The sequence below is a fragment of the Cornus florida genome, unplaced genomic scaffold, assembly GCF_030987335.1.
Source record: "Cornus florida cultivar Cherokee Brave unplaced genomic scaffold, ASM3098733v1 CherokeeBrave_3.0.0_Hap2_Chr10, whole genome shotgun sequence".
Lineage (NCBI taxonomy): Eukaryota > Viridiplantae > Streptophyta > Magnoliopsida > Cornales > Cornaceae > Cornus > Cornus florida.
The window spans coordinates 85,802,334-85,828,559 of record NW_026775580.1 but is presented as its reverse complement, the minus strand read 5'-3'; the positions used below and the strand labels follow the sequence as shown (position 1 = coordinate 85,828,559).

General features: G+C 35.8%; 1 pseudogene; it reads right to left on the bottom strand.

Moving 5' to 3' along the window:
- Positions 1-807: 807 nt before the first annotated feature.
- On the bottom strand, positions 808-24,904 carry LOC132279450 (putative leucine-rich repeat receptor-like serine/threonine-protein kinase At2g24130; annotated as a pseudogene).
- Between the last annotated feature and the right edge of the window lie 1,322 nt (positions 24,905-26,226).

The following is a 26,226-nucleotide window of genomic DNA, read 5'->3' as shown; positions in this document are numbered from 1 at the left end:
GAAAAAGAAACAAAGAAAAAAATTATCAATTATACTTATAAATCTAATAGACAATTAGAGAACATCTAAATACAATATTTAATAGACAATTACAAAACATGTACAAAGATTGCCAGAGAAAGTAGAATAGACTATTGATGTTTTAGAGAGAGATACTTAACGATTAAAGATACCGAGTAAAGATAATTGAGTGACTTGTATGATTTTGAAGATCAAACGACTGATTAAAAATCAGTAAATTTTGTAAATTTATGATATGGTGATGTACGAAAATTAAAAAGGAACATTATTTGATTTTAGATTCAAAATACAAAAGTAATATATATAGCTGTGTGAGAGAAAGAGGAAATGATCAGTTTCTTTTCCCTTTCCCAGTAATCATTATTATTTTTTTTTTTCTTTTAAAACTTTAACACTTGTTGATGTTTTATTGGACCACTATAATGCTAGCATTAAAAGTTGAGTTCTATTATATGGTTTGAGGTTGACAGGAGTTCTCATTTGAATTAATTACCGTATTTTGAATTAAAATTTTTTTTACACAAAATCGTCACTTAACCAATGTTAAAGTGGTCTTATTATAATTAAAATCAACTCAAAATAATATTATTTTATGACACTGTCATTTAATTTGGTCACATGAAGTCGGACTAAAGAAAAAGTAAAAATTTGACTGACTCGTATGATGTACTGTAAATGAATTTTGATACAAAAATTTGACTTTATAATCCTAATACAATTTGCTTTCAAATGGCTAGTGGCACGTTTCAATATTTATACATGATTGTGACAAAAAAGAGAGAGCTCATGACTACTCTTTCCAAAAATGTGTGGACCTGTCATGTCCTAAACTGCTTGAGATTGGAGAGAATTCCATTATGGATCACTAAAAATTGATCTTTCTTTTCCATTGTTGACTCACCAGGAAAGTTCAAGTGAAATACATGAACAAAGAGTTACAAATTATGAAGTTACAGAAGAGAAGAAGAGAAGAAGAAAAGAAAAATAAATAAAAAGAGCACTGAAAAAGAAATAAAGAAAATTCCTTCAACAAAATGGAGACGGACTACCGAGAAACAAATGAAACAACTAAAAAGCAAAACGATCAATCTCCACCATTCTCTACAATGCTTCTTTCATTGCCATTTTTATGATCAGAGAGCACTGACTTTAGCAGAATCATCTTTAATGAGTTGGGTGGAAGGACTAGAAAGATACTGCTTTAACCGAGCCATCTACTGCGCTACATCCAACATGGTAGGTCTAGTTGAAGGAGTGTACTGTGTGCACATCAGGCCGAGTTCAATCAACTCCAAGATCACGTCGCGCCATATCATATCTTGTCATGATATGCCCCGGTGGCATATGGCACACACCTTGCAATTGCTTCTTCAACTATGGGGTCGAGCCTGTAAGGGTAGTGACTCTTCACCCATTCATGCAAGCTCGAACCTTGGTGATCAAGGACATCTGTGGGACATCTTCCGATCACAATTTCCAACAGTAGTACTCCAAAACTGTAAACATCTCCTTGTGTTGAAGCCTGCCTTCCCATTCCATATTGACTAAGCCCATGGTACCAAAAACATACATCATTCTATATTTAAATCATTTATATCTTAACAAATAAGCTACACAAAAATACACATAAGCACTTTCTCTCTCTGCTTGTAAGAGGCCCCATTATGGGTCATGTTCTGAAAACACCCTGTTCGTTGGATGGAGGTTGGAGAGAGCAGATTTTTGGATTCTGAGTTAAAAAACTGTAAAAATGGATTTTTAAAAATTTTTGACCTTAATTGAGGTATTTTCATTCAAAGATTCAATTTTTACTCATTAAAATACTCTTTGTGACGTCAAAGGGTTTCAGAAGTTTGTTCAGTTGGGATTACAGGAGGTTCAAGATCTAGGGAATCATATCGTCTATCCAACGGTGTGCTCAGTAGCACCCACACACATATTTCTAGAAATGACCATTTTGCCCCTAGGCCTAAACTTGTCTCGGGAAGTTGCGTACCAAATGGGAAGGCCCATATGAAATTAACAAAGATGAACTCAATAATCACTTGATTCGGAGTCCGGATGGCTTCTTTTCTTGGTGGCTTGTACACCTCAAACTTAGTCACAGAAGCTTCAAAACTGAACCTGAGCTACGTTGTTTCGTCACTGATTTTGTGCTGAAGTGTGATTATCTTGCTTTGCTAATTGAGAACATTATTTGTGCAAGTGTAAGTTGAGTATAGAGAGTTGTGAGAACATGAATTAGCTCTGGATTTTGTGTTCTTTGTACAAACTCCTTCAGGTGATGCAGTGGTGCATCATGTTTTAATACGGTTTAGTGTGTTTAAGCATGTATACTTGTATGCCATAGTTCATTTCAATTGCATGAGTGCTAATGGTATTCTTTGATTGTCATTAATGCTAGTGGTGTTCTTCAGTTGTCATTACTCTCACTGTTTCGTATGAAAAAGTAAGTTCTCAGAAATTGCCTTTAACATGCTCTTGGATGCTTTGTGCAAGTGCAATTGTCCCTTGCGCCTTCCTTATGCCAAAGAGATCATTTGCCTACAGTTTCAACAGAAATGATACCCACAAACATTAAGCAACAAGGCTTATCTTAGTATAAATTGAAACATATGTACTGTATAGAGAAATGATAGTTTATCACAAACTTTAACCATCTGCGCTGTCTCATATTCAGCTCCCGCTGAGGTCAAAAATGGCTAAAATGAACTAGAAATGGAAAATTTGAAAACTAAAATTAATAAATGATTTCAAATTACCGTTTGGCCCTTGGCCACACTTCATACGTGATTAATGAGACCCTATGAAATAACACAAGTCTAGGGGAAGGAGTAAGAGAAAGAACTTCCCTTAGGTTTCAGTTTGCATTCTAGATACAATAGGGCATCTACACAAAATGGGTAGAGCCCGTGGAAAACTTCTACAAGATAACACTCGCGAAACCCAATCCCGGTTTTAAAGTTGAACTGTGGTGCACCTAGACGAATCCTTGTTGCAAATGAACGAAATGAATGTCAAGTGTTTGGTTAGGGACCCTTAAAACGAACGTAGAAATTATTTTCTTTCAAAGATTCAATCTTTATACATAAAAAAATGTCTACTGACATAATAGGTACCTTGATTGAGGTAATTTCATCTGTCTATATGCGAATGTACCGAATGGACAAGTAAAAGTAGTATTCTCAAAATATAGATTTTGACATGCAAAAATGGCATTTTGGAAGTTGAAAGTTTTTCTGATGATATAATTGGCTGTACTTGCTATATTTGACTGATTACTGAACTGCATGGATATTATGATTTGAAAACAGGTTTGAATGAGCTTGCTATCTGAGATGGGGTAGATTATCCCCGCATCTAATAATTTCACAACTTCCTTCAACACCACCCTTAAAAAGGATCCAATTCTCTTGAAATGCAAAAAATCAAAGGCCATCATCAATGCAACAGTTCCAAAGCTACATCCACAAGTCGAGGACAACAAAAACCGTAGGAGATTGCTTGGAAATTGTTGAAAATTTACATACTTGAGGTAGTTCTCATTTGTTCGAGCAAAGATGCGAAATAATTAGTTTATAAGAGTGTCACAGTTATTTTCAGCCATATAATCTAAGTATATATTAGCTTCAATCAATAATGTAGCTAGAAATTAACTTACTTACCAAGAGCAATGTAACCGATTGAACCACACAGCAAACCATCTGTAGAGCTGAAGGAAGTTGTGTCATGATTAGAAACATTATTCTCACTGCCTTTTACCAGCTTTGCAATGCCAAAATTTTTTACCAAGGCTGTCATGTCGTCGTCAAGCAGAATATTGCTTGTTTTAAGATCACAGTGCACGACTCTGACTGGAGAATAATGGTACAAATAAGCCATCCCTTCAGCTACATCACCACAGATGCTAACCAACTGAATCAAATTCAGTCCATGGCTTGACCCGTGGCATGGAGATAAATGCCTTTCCAGGCTCCCATTCGGCATGAGTGGGAAAACAAGAGCTTTGACGTCTGTCCTGCTGCAAATTGTTATGATCCTTATCAAATTTATGTGCCTAGTCCTCTTTAGGACTTGGCATTCTCTCTTAAAGCTGCAAGAAACCTCTCCAGCCGTCCTCGGATCCAATACTTTCACGGCTATTCTTGTGTTGTCTTGAAGAACTCCTTTGTAGACAAAGCCAAATTGACCCGAACCAATTAGGCTTGAACTTCTAAACCCTCCGGTGGTTTCAATAAGTTATCTGTGAGAGATCACCGGGTATTTGTGCTCTTTCCTTTCTTGTTCTTCACTTTCCAAGTGTTGGGTTTTAATTAAATTAATCGATGTAAAAATCAAGAATACTTTAAAGAGTAATTTAGATATCGTACCTGATTGATAATTAAACCACATAGTACCTTTAAAAAATCTATGTAATCCTCTGTGAGTTCCTACAAAACATTAGAGCGCTTTACCCCCTTCTGAGAGTTGTCGATACGATAGGACTGAATAAGGGTTTTAAAACCCTTATATATAACAACAACCGGGGGGGGGGACGGTTTCTCTACAACCAAGCATATCTAAGTCTCCCTTCTTATCATGGAACTTTAGATATCAATGGTTAGAATTAAATCACACCAAATAAGTTGGAAAACCACAATCCAACGGTATAAAACCATACTTCCAATTAGACCACCAAATTAGAAAGTACAACCCAATCCATCAAGTATCAATAATCACATTTCAATCCTATTTTAAAAAATGTAGTACATAGGACCATAAAATAATTTTTATTATTTAAATATATATATTAAAATTCCAACAATCTCCCACTTGGTCCATGCACTCTAAGTTTTATAAAATGACACTATGGATTGCAACACACTTTATAAAAGTTGAGTGGCCACTCATTTTTATTTAGAAAATACAATTATCGAAATTGATGGATTGAAACTTTAGAACACTCTCCTCCATAAATTTCCTCAATAGTGGATCATGAATGTAATACCCCGAAATTTTAAAGAATGTATTTAAATTAATTTTGCGTTAGGTTAATTAATTTTATTTATTTGTGCATACTACATTATTATATTAGGTTCATTTAATTGTGCATGTAAATTAATTGTGTATGTTAAAATAGTAAATTTGTTCATGTAAATATGCATGTATTATTATTAATAATTTTATTTGTTGGTTATACTTATATTAATCATTATTAGTTAAGTAAAGTATTATATTTGTGTTATATAGTATTATGATGATATAATGTATTATTTTGTAATAATAATAATTATATTAGTTTAATAATAATAATAATAATAATAATATTAATAATAATATAATAATAATAATTATAAAAGTTTTATTAATAATAATATTAGTAATAATAATATTAGTATTAAATCAAGGTAATGATGAAAAATTAAATACTAGGATAGAATTTCATTTACTATGGTAGAATGGTGGATCAAATATCTTGATTAAAGATAGCATTGTCTTAAAGCCATATAGGTAGGAGTATGAGAAATGGGTGAGAAGTTATTATAAATAAGATATTTGTAATATTTATATTATATATGTTGTATATAAATTAACTAGCTTGCCTTAGAAGAAAATAAAGGGAGTTAGAAGCAAAGTATAAATTCTAGAGAGCTATTTTATAAGAGTGAAAGGAAAAGAGAAAGAGAAAGAAGCTTGGACCGGTGTAGGCAATTTTACCCGACTACGCGCAGACCGGCGGATTTATTTTCACGCCAAAAAGGCAAGTTATTATCTACTTTTCCCCTTTGAATTAATAAATTAATTGTTTAGCTTATTTTTATGCATAGAGACAAGGTTAGGAGGTTAATAAATAATTAATTTTATTTTATTAAATTAATTGAATTTTAATTATATAGGATGGTATATATTTATTTAATGTCCTATGAAATTAATAATGGCTAAAAATAATTAAATAAGACTTTAGGGATTTTTCTAGAATTTTCTAGATTTTTCCGAGTATTTTCTGCAATTTCCGGCGACCTTCCGGCGAGTTTTCCGGTCGCCGGCAGTGGGGGAGACGACCGGAGTGATCCGGTGCGACGCGGCGCACCATAGGAGGGTGTACGCGCGCATCCTGGCCATTAATGGAGTCTGATTGATCCGGTGCATCGCGGTCCATGATACCGCGGTACACCCGGATCAGGGAACGTTGGATGGAGAAGATGCAGGTGGATTGATCCGGTGTGGCACGCATGCAGGAAAGCTGATGCAGCCAACCAACCGGAGGACGCCGCGTCAGCAAGGCACCCTTAGTGCGCGCGTGGCAGCGCGTGCGCGCGCGTAGGACTCTCCAGACGCGCGTGGGAGCGCGTGCGGGCGCGTGGCTGATGCCAGACGCGCGTGGAGGCGCGTGGGAGAGTGGGGAAAGCTTGGCTGCGCGTGGGGAGGCTCTGGGAGGCGCGTGAGGGCGCGTGTGGGGTCCCTACAGCTGCTGGAAATTACCAGAATACCCCTAGGGCTTGTTTTGTAAATTCCAGAACCTTAAACTTGGATTTTTAGGTACTGTGTTGGTAATTACGGGTTTAACGGGCCACGAAATTATTATTTTAACACCCGTTACTTATTCCTATGACCGATTAATCTTTTCTAAGCATTTATTGGTTCGTTCTCAGTACGGATACTAATGTGGTTTATTTAACGACATTGTTAAATATAAATAGTGTTATTATCATATTAAATGGTATCAAACATTACTGTTAAATTAAATAAGGCCATGGTTTTAGTCAGATAAATTATCCATGATATCTTACGGGATGTTTATACTGTTAATCATATATAAATCATGATTATTATGCTGTGTGCATTTCAGGGAATAAATGGACTGTTTATTATGTCGCATTTATATTATATGGATGTGTTGCTATATAGAACCATGTGAGCTGACTAATAAGTTTAGACTCATTTATACCTTATGCATTCGTTGCGATAGACAGATGTGTGGCTGTCGGGGTATGTGGTTTAATATTATTGGCATGTGTTGCCTAACTGACATACTCGGTATATTTATTAATATTATTGGCATGTGTTGCCTAAATTGACATTCTCGGTATATTTATTAATATTGTTGGCATGTGTTGCCTAATTTATATGCTCAGTATATTCATCAGTACTTTGCGAGGTGTTATCACTGTGTAGTTCGTTATAGTCTGTGTTGTCAGTACCGTGCACCATGTATAATAGCTGATTTCCCGGGTAGGGAAAGGCGACACTTGACCACCTAGTGTGAGTCTAAGTGATCACCGTCTATTCTGGTTGAGGTCATGTTATACATCGGATAGTTCCCGTAGGATGTATACGGATATAGTACTCATCCGATTCATAATGATTAATTTATTTGATTCTCTGATTTGGGTCATAGTAGAGAGGACTTGCTCGTGGGGTTGACCCACCATTGTTGTTATTTCAGGATACGGTCAGTATCCGTTTCAAGGCTGAGGTTAGCAGTGTAGGACCATCATCCGAACTCATCTACTCTTACGATCCAGTGCAGGGTAGAAGTTTTATGTAATACTTCAGTTTCAGTTTTTATTTACTTTTGACGTTGAACTCTCAGGGTTATATTTAGGGATCCCTGACGTAGGATTTCCAAGTTGTAATGAAGTACTGTATTAAATAAAGGATGGATGGATGTTGTATTATTTAATGTTTCTTTCCTGTCTAAATTCTTTTATTTCCATCATTTTGTATTCCATGCTTGTATATTGCCAATTGTTTTTGATATCCCTCGTTTTTCGTGTATAAGCCTGATCAACTTATGCGTGGAAAATGTGGGGGTGTTACAGTTGGTATCAGAGCATTCCAGGTTCGAGTGTCTTAGGGATCTGTGATTACTATACTTCCGCGTTGTGTATTCTGATAATTAGAGCCTAAGTATTAGGGTTCTTTGTATTCTTTTAGTCGGTCCATTATAATGTACTGACATTAGATTTTTTCTGAATTTAAAAGAAGGATGTCTCGGCGTGGGACAAGGAATGCGAACCGTCATCGCAGTATTTCCCCAACTCAAAATGAGAATCAAGAATTTTCTCCTCAAGTTGCTGACATCATTGCACGAGCTGTGGCAGCAGGAGTAGCATCTGCTCTACGAAACCAGCAACCTCCTCCGATAGTACCTGTTCCTGAACCAGTGGCACAGCCAATGTCATGGGACAAAGTTCGTCACTCGTTCATCCGGGGAAATCCACCGACATTTGCAGGGTCCACAGATGTCCTGTTAGCATATCAGTGGAAACAGGAGAGCGAGCGTCATCTTCGGATGGTAATCTGTACCGAAGTGCAGAAACAGATGCTGGCTACGTTTATGCTGATAGGCAATGCATTGCAGTGGTGGGAGTCTATTACTACTGTCGATGAGAGGACCAGATTGACGTATGCTGAATTTCAGACTCGCTTTGACGACAAGTATTTTCCTATGTCAGTAAGATCAGCGATGAAGACTGAATTTCTGGATCTGCAGCAGGAAGATATGACTGTGGCTGAGTATGAACAGAAGTTCATTAATTTGTCATTATTTGCACCAGAGGAGGTCAATACGGAAGAAAAGAAGCGAGACCGCTTTGTGAAGGGGTTGATATGGCCGATTAAAGTGGTGATCTTAGGTAGTCCGGCATATACTACTTATATCCAGGTGGTTAATGCCGCCTTACAGCACTGCCAGATGAGGAGTGATTACCGGAAGTCCAAGGGAGATAAGCGGACTAACCGAGACTACCAGACAGTGGAGAAAGGAAGCAACAGTGGTGCCAAGTCCAATGATCGGGGCAGATTTCAAGGACATCAACCTTGGAAGAAAAACAAAGGAAACCTAGATGTGCAGAGGGATGGAGTCCCTAATCAGGGTAGACAAGGTGGGATACCTCAGACCGGACAGGAACAGTGGTCGGGAAGTCAACAGAGGAGGCAGGCAGGTCCTTTTACGGGACGTTGTTATCACTGTAGAGAGATTGGGCATCCGGCCAAGATGTGTCCCAAAGCTAAACAGGGACAGTATGGGCAGCCGAGACCTAATCAGCCGTTACCTCTACCGGCCCCACCGATGCCACGTGGGCAAGTTCAGAATTTTCCGGCACTTCCAGCACCACCATTTCCTCCGGGACAACCTCCACAGCAATTGCATCATGGCAGAGTTTATAACTTCATGCCACATAATGCGCAGGCTCCTCAGGCTATTGAGGGTATGTTTTCTATACATGGTCGAACTGCTCGTATACTGTTTGACACTGGTGCATCACATTCTTTTGTGTCTAGATCTTTTGTTATCTTATCTGGTATGACGACTCAGTTATGTGACCAACCTCTTAATATTTATACACCATTGGGAGTTGGCGCAATTTTACGAGAGTATAGCGGTGATATCCTTATAGATATGGGCCGGCTTCGATTTCTTGCAAATTTGTTAGTGTTAGATATGCATTCGTATGATGTTATACTTGGGATGGACTGGTTATCTCAGTACCATGCTCAGGTTAACTGTTACGAAAAGTCTATTGTATTTTCCATACCAGGACAGGAGATGTATCTTCTTGTTGTACCACAACCTGATAGAGGGCCTAGCACTTATTTATTCGTTCTTGAGGAGGACTCACAGGAAGCGACTGCGGTATCTCTTGACAGCATCCCGGTAGTACAGGAATTCCAGGATGTATTCCAGGAAATTCCAGGCTTGCCACCGAGTCGAGAGATAGACTTCGTTATTGATTTAGCTCCAGGCACTACGCCTATTGCTAAGGCGCCGTACAGAATGGCACCAGTGGAGATGCGAGAGTTGAAAGATCAAATTCAACAGTTGCTCAGCCAGGGATTTATTCGCAGGAGTACTTCACCATGGGGAGCACCAGTACTGTTTGTCAAGAAGAATGATGGATCTCTTCGTCTTTGTATTGATTACAGAGAACTGAACAAGGTCACTGTTCGCAACAAGTACTCGTTGCCCAGAATTGATGACCTGTTTGATCAGTTGAAGGGAGCTACTTACTTCTCAAAGATCGATTTGAGGTCTGGTTATCATCAGCTACGAGTCAGAGAACAAGATGTTCCAAAGACAGCATTTCTCACGAGGTACGGATCTTATGAGTTTCGGGTTATGCCTTTCGGTTTAACGAACGCTCCAGCTGTCTTTATGGACTTGATGAATAGAGTATTCAGAGAATACTTAGATCAGTTTGTCATTGTTTTCATTGATGATATTCTGGTTTACTCTAAGTCGGAGAAGGATCATGCCAGACATTTACGCACAGTATTGCAGACACTTCGAGAACATCAGTTGTTTGCGAAGTTTGAGAAGTGTGAATTTTGGCAGAAAGAGGTCAAATTTCTGGGACATGTAGTGTCAGAAGAAGGGTTAGCAGTAGATCCAGCCAAGGTTGCGGCCGTTATGGAGTGGGGACAGCCTACCTCACCGACAGAGATTCGCAGTTTTCTGGGATTGGCGGGGTATTATCGCCGGTTCATCCAGGGATTTTCCAAAATTGCGGGTCCACTTACTCATCTAACTAAGAAGAATGTACCATTTGTATGGGATGATTCTTGTCAGACTGCTTTTGCTGAATTAAAGAGTAAGTTAACTTCTGCACCTGTTTTAGCCACACCTCAGAGTGGAATTGAGTATTTAGTATTTACCGACGCTTCTCTGAAGGGTTTGGGTTGTGTGTTGATGCAAGAAGAGCGACCAGTTTCTTATGGGTCTAGGAAGCTTAAGCCTCATGAGCTTAATTACCCGACTCACGACCTAGAGCTCACCGCAGTGGTTTTTGCCTTGCGTATTTGGAGACATTATCTTTTGGGGGAGACTTTTCGATTGTTTAGCGATCATAAGAGTCTACAGTATTTGTTCACACAGAGGGAACTGAATATGAGACAGCGCAGATGGTTGGAGTTCGTGAAAGACTATCACTTCTCTATACAGTATCATCCAGGGAAAGCGAATGTTGTAGCAGACGCACTCAGCCGCCGACCCTATGTCAGCCTTTCAGCTTTGTTTACAACAGAGTGGGATGCTTTGAAAACGGTTGATGAGTTAACAGACGCTTTTATGGCATGTGTGGTAGTAACTCCTTCTATCATTCATCAGGTTATTCAAGCGCAACTCTCAGATCAACAGTGTATTGACCGGGTTTCGGAGTTAGCCTCCGGAGATGTTCCTTTTTATTCTATAGGGACTGATGGAGGATTGAGGTACAAGGGACGTTTAATTGTGCCTTTAGCTGATAATTTGAGAAATGTTGTGATGAGAGAGACACACACTTCTCAGTTCTCTGTACATCCAGGGGGAGACAAGATGTATCAGGACATGAAACGCCAGTTTTGGTGGGCCGGCATGAAAAGAGATATAGCTATCTTTGTCTCTAAATGTAGCACCTGTCAGATGATTAAGATTGATCATCAGAGACCGCCAGGATCGTTACAGCCACTTCCCATACCAGAGTGGAAATGGGAGAGTATTTCCATGGACTTTATAGAGGGATTACCTACTTCACAGCATAATCACAACTCTATTTGGGTCATTGTTGATAGATTGACCAAGTCCGCTCACTTTCTGCCTGTTCGTTCAAACTTTACGTCAGAACAGTATGCTAAGCTGTATATTGCAGAAATGGTGAAACTTCATGGTGTACCATTGTCCATCGTATCAGATAGAGATCCGAAGTTTGTATCAGGATTTTGGAGGAGCTTTCAGCAGGCTTTGGGTACAGAACTATATCTTAGCACTGCTTATCATCCTCAAACAGATGGACAGACTGAGCGAGTTAATCAGATTTTAGAAGACATGTTGCGGGCATGTGTTCTTGATTTTAAGGGCAATTGGGAGGAATATTTGCCGCTTTCAGAGTTTGCTTATAACAATAGTTATCAGAAAACTATTGGTATGGCACCATTTGAGGCTTTGTACGGTAGACCGTGTAGGTCTCCTGTCTGTTGGCTTGGAGTTGGTGAGAACAACTTTCTGGGTCCTGAATTTATTAAGGACACGTCAGAAAAGATCGCTATCATTAGGGATCGGATGCGTACAGCTCAAAGCAGACAGAAAAGTTATGCTGACCGTCGAACTCGTGCTTTGGAGTTTAAGGTTGGTGATCAGGTTTTGCTTAAGGTTTCTCCTATGAAGGGAGTAATGCGATTTGGGTCAAATGGTAAGTTATCGCCTCGTTTTGTGGGTCCTTTTATGATTACAGATCGGATTGGGGCAGTAGCTTATCGTCTGGCTCTACCAGATAATCTTCATAGGGTACATAATGTTTTTCATGTATCTATGCTGCGAAAATTTCTACGGGATGAAGATCGATACCAACACATTGATGTGGGTGAGATTGAGTTGCAACCCGATGCAACCTATTTGGAACAACCTTACTGTATTCTCGATCGTAGGAATCAGATACTGCGCACGAAGACTATTCCATTAGTACGTGTACAGTGGAGCCATCATAGTGCTACAGAGTCTACTTGGGAACGGGAAGATATTATCCGTGCCAAGTATCCAGAACTTTTTAATACAGGTATGTAGTGAATTTCGGGGACGAAATTCCTTTATTAGGGGGGGAGAATGTAATACCCCAAAATTTTAAAGAATGTATTTAAATTAATTTTGTGTTAGGTTAATTAATTTTATTTATTTGTGCATACTACATTATTATATTAGGTTCATTTAATTGTGCATGTAAATTAATTGTGTATGTTAAAATAGTAAATTTGTTCATGTAAATATGCATGTATTATTATTAATAATTTTATTTGTCGGTTATGCTTATATTAATCATTATTAGTTAAGTAAAGTATTATATTTGTGTTATATAGTATTATGATGATATAATGTATTATTTTGTAATAATAATAATTATATTAGTTTAATAATAATAATAATAATAATAATATTAATAATAATATAATAATAATAATTATAAAAGTTTTATTAATAATAATATTAGTAATAATAATATTAGTATTAAATCAAGGTAATGATGAAAAATTAAATACTAGGATAGAATTTCATTTACTATGGTAGAATGGTGGATCAAATATCTTGATTAAAGATAGCATTGTCTTAAAGCCATATAGGTAGGAGTATGAGAAATGGGTGAGAAGTTATTATAAATAAGATATTTGTAATATTTATATTATATATGTTGTATATAAATTAACTAGCTTGCCTTAGAAGAAAATAAAGGGAGTTAGAAGCAAAGTATAAATTCTAGAGAGCTATTTTATAAGAGTGAAAGGAAAAGAGAAAGAGAAAGAAGCTTGGACCGGTGTAGGCAATTTTACCCGACTACGCGCAGACCGGCGGATTTATTTTAAATCCAAAAAGGCAAGTTATTATCTACTTTTCCCCTTTGAATTAATAAATTAATTGTTTAGCTTATTTTTATGCATAGAGCCAAGGTTAGGAGGTTAATAAATAATTAATTTTATTTTATTAAATTAATGGAATTTTAATTATATAGGATGGTATATATTTATTTAATGTCCTATGAAATTAATAATGGCTAAAAATAATTGAATAAGACTTTAGGGATTTTTCTAGAATTTTCTAGATTTTTCCGAGCATTTTCTGCAATTTCCGGCGACCTTCCGGCGAGTTTTCCGGTCGCCGGCAGTGGGGGAGACGACCGGAGTGATCCGGTGCGACGCGGCGCACCATAGGAGGGTGTACGCGCGCATCCTGGCCATTAATGGAGTCTGATTGATCCGGTGCATCGCGGTCCATGATACCGCGGTACACCCGGATCAGGGAACGTTGGATGGAGAAGATGCAGGTGGATTGATCCGGTGTGGCGCGCATGCAGGAAAGCTGATGCAGCCAACCAACCGGAGGACGCCGCGTCAGCAAGGCACCCTTAGTGCGCGCGTGGCAGCGCGTGCGCGCGCGTGGGACTCTCCAGACGCGCATGGGTGCGCGTGCGGGCGCGTGGCTGATGCCAGACGCGCGTGGAGGCGCGTGGGAGAGTGGGGAAAGCTTGGCTGCGCGTGGGGAGGCTCTGGGAGGCGCGTGAGGGCGCGTGTGGGGTCCCTACAGCTGCTGGAAATTACCAGAATACCCCTAGGGCTTGTTTTGTAAATTCCAGAACCTTAAACTTGGATTTTTAGGTACTGTGTTGGTAATTACGGGTTTAACGGGCCACGAAATTATTATTTTAACACCCGTTACTTATTCCTATGACCGATTAATCTTTTCTAAGTATTTATTGGTTCGTTCTCAGTACGGATACTAATGTGGTTTATTTAACGACATTGTTAAATATAAATAGTGTTATTATCATATTAAATGGTATCAAACATTACTGTTAAATTAAATAAGGCCATGGTTTTAGTCAGATAAATTATCCATGATATCTTACGGGATGTTTATACTGTTAATCGTATATAAATCATGATTATTATGCTGTGTGCATTTCAGGGAATAAATGGACTGTTTATTATGTCGCATTTATATTATATGGATGTGTTGCCATATAGAACCATGTGAGCTGACTAATAAGTTTAGACTCATTTATACCTTATGCATTCGTTGCGATAGACAGATGTGTGGCTGTCGGGGTATGTGGTTTAATATTATTGGCATGTGTTGTCTAACTGACATACTCGGTATATTTATTAATATTATTGGCATGTGTTGCCTAAATTGACATTCTCGGTATATTTATTAATATTGTTGGCATGTGTTGCCTAATTTATATGCTCAGTATATTCATCAGTACTTTGCGAGGTGTTATCACTGTGTAGTTCGTTATAGTCTGTGTTGTCAGTACCGTGCACCATGTATAATAGCTGATTTCCCGGGTAGGGAAAGGCGACACTTGACCACCTAGTGTGAGTCTAAGTGATCACCGTCTATTCTGGTTGAGGTCATGTTATACATCGGATAGTTCCCGTAGGATGTATACAGATATAGTACTCATCCGATTCATAATGATTAATTTATTTGATTCTCTGATTTGGGTCATAGTAGAGAGGACTTGCTCGTGGGGTTGACCCACCATTGTTGTTATTTCAGGATACGGTCAGTATCCGTTTCAAGGCTGAGGTTAGCAGTGTAGGACCATCATCCGAACTCATCTATTCTTACGATCCAGTGCAGGGTAGAAGTTTTATGTAATACTTCAGTTTCAGTTTTTATTTACTTTTGACGTTGAACTCTCAGGGTTATATTTAGGGATCCCTGACGTAGGATTTCCAAGTTGTAATGAAGTACTGTATTAAATAAAGGATGGATGGATGTTGTATTATTTAATGTTTCTTTCCTGTCTAAATTCTTTTATTTCCATCATTTTGTATTCCATGCTTGTATATTGCCAATTGTTTTTGATATCCCTCGTTTTTCGTGTATAAGCCTGATCAACTTATGCGTGGAAAATGTGGGGGTGTTACAATGAATGCGTAGACAAGTAATATATTAGTCTAAACAGTTCCATGGTCTCAAAACTGATTCCATCTAGGATTTAAGCAAATATAGTGATTTTACTGTATTTCATGAGATGTGCAAACTGCATAGGGTCTAAACACACACCTCACTATCTGTCCTGCTTCATACCATCGCGGTATGTCACCTGAACATATTACAGCAAACCGCCAACTTTCTGTTCAGTGTGATGGTTTACCGATATGGAGCCAATCCCATATCTAGCCTAAGCTATCCTCACGGAGTGTGAAAAAACTCCCACAGGCAAAATTTAATATTTATGTTTGGATTTACCAATGTGGTGTCAATCTAAAGCTAATCCAAACAACCTTATGAGTGAAATACCACTCCGAGACAAATCTTATATTTGGATTTATCAATATGGCGTCAATCTCATATCTAGCCCAAACAACCGTATGAGTGAATTATCACTCTCAAACAACCTTTAATAATTATTTTGGATTTATCGATGTGATGCCAATCTCACATCTAACCCAAACAACCTCATGAGTGAAATATCACTCCAGGCAAACATAATAGCACGTGCATAAACCATATATATCAAGATAATAATAATTATGCATCATAACTTTATTTTGGATACAAATAATTGTCACCATAAGGCGTAAACTGGAGGAAAAATAGCTGTCACCATAAGGCGTAAACTAGAGGAAAAATAACTGTCACCACAAGGCGTAAAGAAACTAACTGCAATGTATCATATATAGAAGAAATATCGGACATCATAACATAATGACTCTTGAACACTTATCCGAATCACGTGCTTTATAAATACTTTATTATCTTTGGCTGAAGATCTTTAGTGAGAGGACATGTAACAATCTTTCTGTAACCATATGGGGAAATCTTAAAGGCACTTAAACCTTAACTTTCTCATGCTTGAAAATGAATTTTATGTCAATGGGCTTACTATGCTTGGTCACCGTTAAAATTTTTCATATACTTAATTAATATAAGCCTTTTGAGAAAGTCCAAATATATCAGTAGCATGATTTATGTGGATTCTAAAGCCAAGGACATACTTTGCATACCCATGTCCTTCATGTCAAAACTTTATATAAAATTTTTAATATCATGTATCATATGAATGTCATTGCTACCTTGCAAAATATCATCAACATATAGGACAAGGAAAACAAAATGACTCCCACTAAACTTGAGGTATATGCATTTATCTATAACATTCTCTTTGAACTTACAATTAGTAACCACTGTATCAAAATTTTGGATACTACTGCTTTAAAACTTACTTAATCCATAAATGAGTGATAATGAAAGAATGACTCTTAAAAAGTCCTTTAATTAAACTGGAGAAAATCTCAAAGAAATCAACACTAAACTTTTGCTTAAGTACTTGGCCATCAATTTTTGTTTTATATCCAACAGACATCTCAAAATTACCAACTATAGCATACTTCCAAGCTCTAGAAAATCTTCTAAGCTAAACTGGCTTAGGAACTAGATTGGAAACTGAAAGAAAGGTCTGCAAAGGAGAAATAACTGAAAGAGTAGGAATATGAGTTTTAACTGAAACCACTAAAGAAAGTGGAATGAAGCCTGGAATAAATAGAATAGATGCTGAAAATACATTTCTGCAAAAAGAAACTACAATATCTTAAACTCCCACTGGATTCACTACTCTCATTAAATATGCATGACATATTCCAATAATCTCCATAGGGCTACAGAACAGTAAAATCTTGAATTCTTTAATCTTTCAAGATGTCTAATAAAATAATTATTGGTAATGTGAGTATTAAGCTCCTTAATATCTGCATTATATAACTATGTCTCTATAAGATATCCTTACACTTTCTATTTTCTGCAACTTTATTCTGTTCAGGAAAACTAGGAATGGTGTATTGTGGCACAATGCCCTACTCTTTAAGTATGTATTGAAAATACTACTATTTACACCATTCTTATCATTCTTCTATTAAAACTCACCACCTTAGTATGATCTTAAAACTAGAATCTTTATACCAACTACTTTCAACTTTAGTCTAGTAGATTTTACACACATCAAGTGCTTCGAACATCTGGTGGATTAAGTACACAATCATACCTTGAGAACCAATTAATGAAGACAATGAAATACCTTTGCTGCAAACGAGCTACAATAAGAAATGGACCACAAATGTCGATATAAATATAGTCTAAAACCAAATGACCGACTAGCCTCAAAATTGCGTTTCTTAGCATTTGTCTTTTGACACAACCAACGCATAAAATTTTTGACCTAATAATCTCATCATTGACCAAGCGTTCAAATCTCTTTTGGGAAACATTCCCCAATATCCTATGCATAACATAGATGAATCCTGTAACGACCCAGCTCCTTATGGATCCAGATCATTAAACGGGTCCTAACCCGACCCAAAACATCCAACGGTGAAATGGTAATTTCACGTTAAATTAAAATATTGAGTTCAAAAAAGGGCAAGATGGTAATTTATCATATTTCAATAATTTAAGACCCAAAGGACGTTATAGTCATTTACGTGCATCACACAATAATTAAAATGAGGTTCGGGGTAAAATAGTCCTTTTAGGGCAAATTTAAAATTATGGCATTTAATTGGGTCATAAAAATAATTAATTTCAACTTCAAATGATGCCAAAGTGTAATTTTAAGAACTTAAATTGGTAATTACATGAAAAGGCAGAACCGGTCGACGTATACTTCTTATACGTCAACTGGTTTGGGATATGAACAGTGGAAAAACCCACTGCCATGATACTAGTCGACTGGTTCTGAACATAAGTTCCAATGGATACCGGTCCACTGATTCTGAACATAAGTTCCAATGGATACCGGTCGACTGGTTTAGGATACCGGTCGACTGGTTAGGGACGTGAAATGCTTCAAACATACTGTGAAGATACCAGTCGACCGGTTTGGGTTATACGTCGACCGGTTCAAGAAAATCTTCACTCCCACCTTCCACTGTCCTGTGTAACCCCTATACACCAACTTTTGATCGTTCAACCACCCACGTCACAACACTTACGTGCAAAATTAATACATTTCAACAATAAATACGAGTACAACAACCACGTTATTACGTAATTTGCCGCATGTTACTTAAAATACACACAAACTGATTTTGAGTGAGTAAAACTTAATTTCATTATCCAAGGGCCATATACAAAATGAATCCAATCATTTAACATGTTGCAAGAATAATACATATTGATAACGAAATTTTTGTAGGATACATAACACGTTCCAATACATCATTTAAAGACCGAACTACATAAGTCTCATTTTATACAAAATTCAAAGGAATTAAATATAAGAGTAAGGCCTCTATGGCCAAAATTTACATAGCTTTGGTATAAATAAAAGTGAAGTCCTATCTACATTGATATCCATGGATGTATATTATTCACCGGCTCATCTTCAATCCCTGAAAAATGATAATAAGTAGGGGAGTGAGCACAAGGCTCAGTAAAGAATACCTAAATGGCATATCCTCAAGCATGGTAAATAATTACATGCCTTACAAGCAATGAATAGGAAAAAGAGACGGGGATCATGCGAGGGATTCACATACGACACCTCAATTTTTAAATAATTCACACACCATCATATTCAATGCTATGCACAAGATGCCAATGCAACCACACATCACACTCTACCCTCACATAATCACACATTCCGTCTATACCATCGTATGTCCACGCATCACTTCCACACTCCTACACACCAACACATTTCATTCACCCCTCCACACATCCACACATCACATTCACACCCTCACTTCTCTTATACCCATCAATACCCTCATGACATGCACATGAAATATTTTGATTTCAACCATTCAAATTCTCATCATACTTTCATTATCTAATAAGCAATTTCACAACCATAACAAGATAATCCAACACTTAAACATGCTTCTACATATATCAAGATAACTATACAAAGAGTAATAGAGATAATCCACCATATAACAACTTCATAGCATGTTAATTGAAATTAATACACAAGATAAACAATTAATTTCCATCAAACACATTAATTAGACAAAGTTTATGCATCAACCAAAACCCTAAAATCTTCATTATTCAATTAACATCAAATTGGCATGTCAAATGAGGGAAAGACATTTAATTAACTACCAATTCCAAGGAAATCGACAATTAGACAAACTCTACCTCAATTAGAAGAAATGCGCCAATTTTCGAAATCCTCAAAGCCCTTGCACCTTTGGTCTCTAATGAAAGCTCATGCCAAGCTCTCCAACATCCCTTCTTCCTTTCCCTCAAAATCCTACTTTAAACTCTCTAAATCAAAGTTTTTTCTTAGAAGACATAATTATGTGCTTATGTATAGATATAGAGAGAGTTAGAGAAAGTGATAGAGAGAGAGGAATAGTGCCCAAAAATTAGAAGGGAAAAGGGTGAAAAGTGGTCTTGCATCTTCCATGGCCAAGATTGTGCCAAGTGTCACCATTTGTGTAATTTCTAAATCAAGCTAAGTTACTATAATGTCCTTCCTCCTTTAATGAAATGCCATTCTTACCCCAAAAATATCTACCTCTAATATATAGATATACATATATACATATATATGAGAAATGTCCATTATACCCCTTTCTTAAAATGACAAAACCGGGAGAAGTTCCCGAGTCCGGAAATCGTGCCGACCTCCAAAAATTCTAAAAATGACACCGTCGCTTTTAATTGACTTATAATGATTATAAAAAAAAAAAAAAATACACTTCTAAAACCCTCGACTCAACAATTGACCAAAACGCCCCTTGGGGCCCGCGTGGCACGCAAAACGAGATAAGAATTAAAATAATTTAGAAAATCAAATAAATTCCAGAAATTAGAAAAACGAAAAAAAAAAATCGGTAACATCACAAATCCTCTCTGACCAAAACACGATTTTATTCGGATGGTATCGAGTCAATTGAAAAACAAGAAGCAAGTAGGATCACACCCGAATCCATCCACTATGTTTATACCTATATTTTTACCAAGTTAGGCTCAAATATTAATATGGTAATTTTCTTTTTTGCTTTATTTTTCTTTTCACCACAATAACCTTTTCTTTTGATATCCTTTTATTTCTACAGGATCAACATTTATCATTCTATGATCAATGTTTTTATTTTGTTTAGCCTTATTCACTTTCTTGCCGCCTAGTTTCTTCATGAAACTATTCTTACTATCACCGTAAGATAAGTTGACTCAGTTTTAACACCCTTGAGTAATTTCCATTCAATAACACAAAATGCTAACAGTTGGTTAATGCTACATTTAACTTCTTGTGAATTATAATTCACCTTGAAAAGCTGGAAAAACCTAAGCAGAGAATAGATCACCATGTGGACTAATTAACTTATTAGTAAATATGATTCTCTACTACCTCAGATCATTAACCAGCTTGCACATATTATAAATGTACTCCCTCACTGAACCATTACCATCATATCTCATTGACATAATCCATGTCAGATAATAGTATTGTAGTTACTTCTTAATACCCATTAACTCTTTCTTGATCAAATCAAGAAGCTCCTTGACAGTATCAAAACTACAATACCACTCTGAATAGTATCACCAATAGAAGTATAAATTAATCTAATGGCATGGTAGTACCTGTAGTTCACTTAAAAAATGCAACAACTTTTCTACCTAAAAAAACAATGCACTGGGCATATGAGTTTCTTTCTAAAACAACAGACACGTAGTCCAAGAAATCCAATATAATATCAAAACCTGTCTTTTAGGCAGTATAATTTTAACCATTCAATGGTTCAATCCCTATAAGATATCTTTAAATAGTGGAAGCGTCTGTAACCTGAATAAATGTTATATTGAATAACATCACATAAATAACATATAGTAATATATCTCAGCTTTAGGGATTATAACTTTAATTCGTGCTTGGGGTTTTAAGCCAAATTTATCAGGGTGTTTTATTATGTGCAAAACTATCCACCCCGTGGGAACAAATAAAATGTCATCTAAAAATTACCTTTTGGCAGAATTTTAGATTTTATTTTACCCCCAAACCTGCGATCAAATCGCACATAGACCTATTTGATTATACTTGATTATTGCTAAACACTTCCACTACCTTTTGGCAAGAGGGTTATTTAGTTATAATCCAAGCACTCTCAAATATTCTACTCACTTATCCCACACTAAGACATTGGTCACCTTTTGGCAGAACTAATGCCTTCATGCAGGTAAATGCACTGTGAGACCTTAAGAACAATGTCTTAAAAAATAAATAAAAAATAATAATAATAATAACCTCCGTGAGCGTGTCACCTTTTGGCAGGCATCACCCACTTTAGCTATTACCTTTGAAACGGTCACTTTACCGGTCTTCCTAAACCCCAAGGAAAGACCTAAACTGTAGATGTTCCATTTTATTTATGGTCATATTTATTTAGTGCACATAAGCCAAACCCAAAATTATGGAGCATTTAATTTCACTGTAATATAAATGACTTTAATACAAATAAAATAAAGCCTCCTCATACATTTTAAGAAATTACAGTGAATAATATAATAATAACATGCACATCAATCAAGATTTAAAAATCTCAATTATATATATACTTTAATTAAAATAAAATAACTAAACCGTGATGCATGTATATTATATATCCGACAAACAATTTAAAGTACTTTGAATCTTTAAATCAATTAGGTTAATAATACTTACTTATGACACGCAAGCTCTCATAAGTTTTCAACTTAAAATTGAACAAGTATCATTAATTACTCAATGTGACTAAATAGGCACACAACCTTATGTCCCACTCAAAGGTCACTGATTACATGTAATATAACATGAATTAAAATTCTAAACCTGACATCAACTAGGCAAAAAACAAGTCACACTTTAATACCTCATTGACCATTTATGCATTTGATGCGTGTGAATGTATAAACACATTCAAATAAACTAGTCCACTTTAAATTCATGAAAGCAGAAACTGCATATATATATATATATATATATATATATATATATATATATATATATATATATATATATATATTCACAATACAAAGGCTTGCTCACAAAACTAATCAGTCAAATATGTGGGCAAGAAAAGATTTACATCACTTGTACATGTACATCTCTAACCCATGAATATATATATACATGAAATAATTATGTGTTCATACCTATATCTATATCCGTAGGACTACTGTTTCTAAGTAAACTTTCATTATAATATAATATTATAATTTTTACATAAATGGTTTGGATATTGAAACCAATACATTTGTTTTATATATAATTATATATGAATCAGCCTTATATAGCACCACGATAATCGATTGATCCAACTAATAAGATAGTGACAAACTTCAAAACTTTACAATAGCTTTACTATTCAAATCTTTAAGATTTTCTTTCCTTTCCTACTTTTGTGCCATCTTTTACAAAAAATAGTAGTCAATACTAAAACCTTATAGTATTTTATTTTATTTTTTATTTATTTATTTATTATTATTTTTTTTTACACTTGAATTGTCTTCCTTGTTCGGCGCATCCTTAAAAAAAAAAATACAAATTCTAATTACAAGAAGCTGATTCTTTGTAAAGCCAAAGTCTTTTCTTCCTCGTTTCGTGTGCATAAATTAGGAAGAAAACGATTTGATTACAATTGAATAAACTAATTCATGCTTGAAATAATTCTTTTCATGCTTAAAATAACAAACTGATTCATGTCTTTTTCTGATTGGTAATTAAATAACAAACTGAGTTAATGTTCTCGTTCAGCGTGCACAAGCTATATTGCATATTAAAACAAACTAAAAAAATCTATGATTGCATACAGTCTCGTTCACAAGAATTAACAACATACAAAAGGAATCCTACTAATTAGATATATATGAATCAATTGATTGTTTAAACATCAATTATTATAATATGCAATTAATTCATATTAAAATCATATCAGGAAAAACAAACACAAAACCGATTCAAACAGTGCAAAACTCATGTACACAATTTGTAATCAAATATAAATTTATTTATTTATCTTATCCTTAATTTAAAATAATATATAATGTGAATTCAATTCACTGATCTTGATTTTTACAAACTCTAATCTTGCGCTGATACCAATTGTTGGATTTTAATTAAATTAATCGATGTAAAAATCAAGAATACTTTAAAGAGTAATTTAGATATCGTACCTGATTGATAATTAAACCATAGAGTACCTTTAGAATATCCATATAATCCTCTGTGAGTTCCTGTAAAACATTAGAGCGTTTTACCCCCTTCTGAGAGTTGTCGATACGGTAGGACTGAATAAGGGTTTTAAAATCCTTATATATAATAACAACAGGTGGGGACGGCTTCTCTACAAACAAGCATATCTAAGTCTCCCTTCCTATCATGGAAACTTAGATATCAATGGTTAGAATTAAATCACACCAAATAAGTTGAAAAACCACAATCCAACGGTATAAAACTATTAGACCACCAAATTGGAAAGTATAACCCACAAGTATCAATAATCACATTGCATTCCTATTTTAGAAAACGTAATACATAGGACCATAAAATAATTTTTATTATTTAAATATATATATATAAATTCCAACACCAAGTACCCAATATTAAATACTGCCAATTGCCTCCTGAATTTTAGCTTGAGTACTAGAGGGTACCCTAATATGAAAAACATGGCAATGGAAAATAGGGCAAGTAAGATTGGCAAGAACAAGAAATGGTGTCTCCTTTTCTTCCTGCACTCTGGCATGCCTTTAATCGAACCACAGAGCCCATGATTGCCTAGGAAAGAGTCAATGGTCAGCAATGAAAATGCACCCTTGTCTGGTACATTTCTAGAGAAATTATTGAAGGAGAAGTTGAGCCGTTCAAGGATTGAAGACGCCTGCAGAGATGGTGGTATTTCTCCAATTAAAGGATAAGTCGAGTTCTTTGAGGTAAGGCAATTGGCCAAATGATACCGGAAGAGGACCTACCAAGACAGTACCGAAAAGATTCAGGTTCACTAGAGCAATGCAGCTCCCCAATTGTGGAGGAATCGTGCCAGAGAGATTGTTTGATGATAGATCAATTGCTAGCACCATATCCGACATATTATACATTGTAGCTATATCTATTTGTGTATTTTTTAGGTATCCAATTTGATACCTTTTTTTTTTTTTTTTTTTTTTTTTTTTTTTTTTTTTTTTTTTTAGTATAAATTTTCACGTAAAAACAGTACTAACCCACTTATGAATGCTCTACATCTCTCCACTTGTGTATCCTTCCGCAATATTATAGACTTTCACGTGGAAGCACTAACCCCCACTCATCAATGCTCTACATCTCTCCACAATTAATGCTTCTCCTCCACCCCCTTAATACCCTTCTCTCTTTCAAGCTTTTATTTATGTAACGACAACGGTCTTTTTCTCCTTCCCCTCCATGTGAAGACTGTTTTTATATTTATATTTTTCTCAATCATTTTCAATTTCCTTTTTTTTTTTTAAAAAAAAAAAAAACATGAATATATATATATAAATATATATATAGAGGTATACATAATTACTACTGAAAGTACTGTGATTGAATATTAAAATTTTTGGGACTTGATGGAACACTTACACCACACCATTAATCAAAACATTCCGATCAAAGGATACGGCGGGCTGGAAGAAAAAGTCTTGATTTCGACAACGATGACGATAATGAAACACAAAAGTCACAGTTTATAAGAAGTAAGTTAAGAGCAAGTCGCCCGCAATTTTTTCTCCGGTGCCCTTTTTTTTTTTTTGAAAAATGTGATATTAACATTTTAATATAATTTGAAGTCTTGAACGATAATATATATATATATATATAAACTTACAAATATAAGATCATACTAAAATTCGGATGAAATTTTATGGGGTGAACACGTGAGCACCATTTTGGGGAAAAATATATATTATTGCAAGTAACTGTAGTATGAAAACGATTTTCTAAATTGAAACCACTTTGCATCATTTATAAGTTGAATTACTAAAGTTTTGACACGTGTAATTTGACATAATAATAGAGAGTTTCATAGGAAAAATGCTTGAAATGACTAACATATATGATTTCATATCCTGTTTTATACTATGAATTGAGTGCCTCTTAATACAAGTTCCCTTTATTTTTTATTTCTTTATTTTCCACATTAGCGAGGGGAGTTGAATGCTTTTGAATATATATATAATTTTAGTCGTGGATTACAATTAAAGTCCTGTAAGTACAAGTTAATTAACCTAAATTGAAGAGATAATGTTTGTATTTTTAATGTCTTTCCGACTTTCATTGGAGAGATCCGCATTTACTGATTGTACTTATTACTTTGCTGTTAAATTCTATAGTTAAGGCATCTGTGGTCTTAAATTAAATAAATTTCGTATGCAATAGTAATATTGATTATTGGGAATGTCCTTTGCAATAACAAGGTAAAAATTAAGAAGAAAAAATATATATATAAAAACAATTAATTTGTATTTTTTTCATTTTAAATTGAGTGTCGTCTAGTCAAGCTTATTCTTAATTTGAAACCGGAGGAGTATAAAAATATCGTCCACAGTCATTCAGCTCATCCGGGATGGGAACTTTAATCCCATCAATAGGGGCAAGTGGGGGACACTGACCCACTTGTCTCTGCTCTCTCTCCACGTTCCACACTTGCTCTCCACCAGTACCACCTACTCTTTCTCACTTCTATTTCCGGAAGCCCACGTCTTTTTCTCCTCCCCCTCCTTGATGATACATACTGTGTATATATATA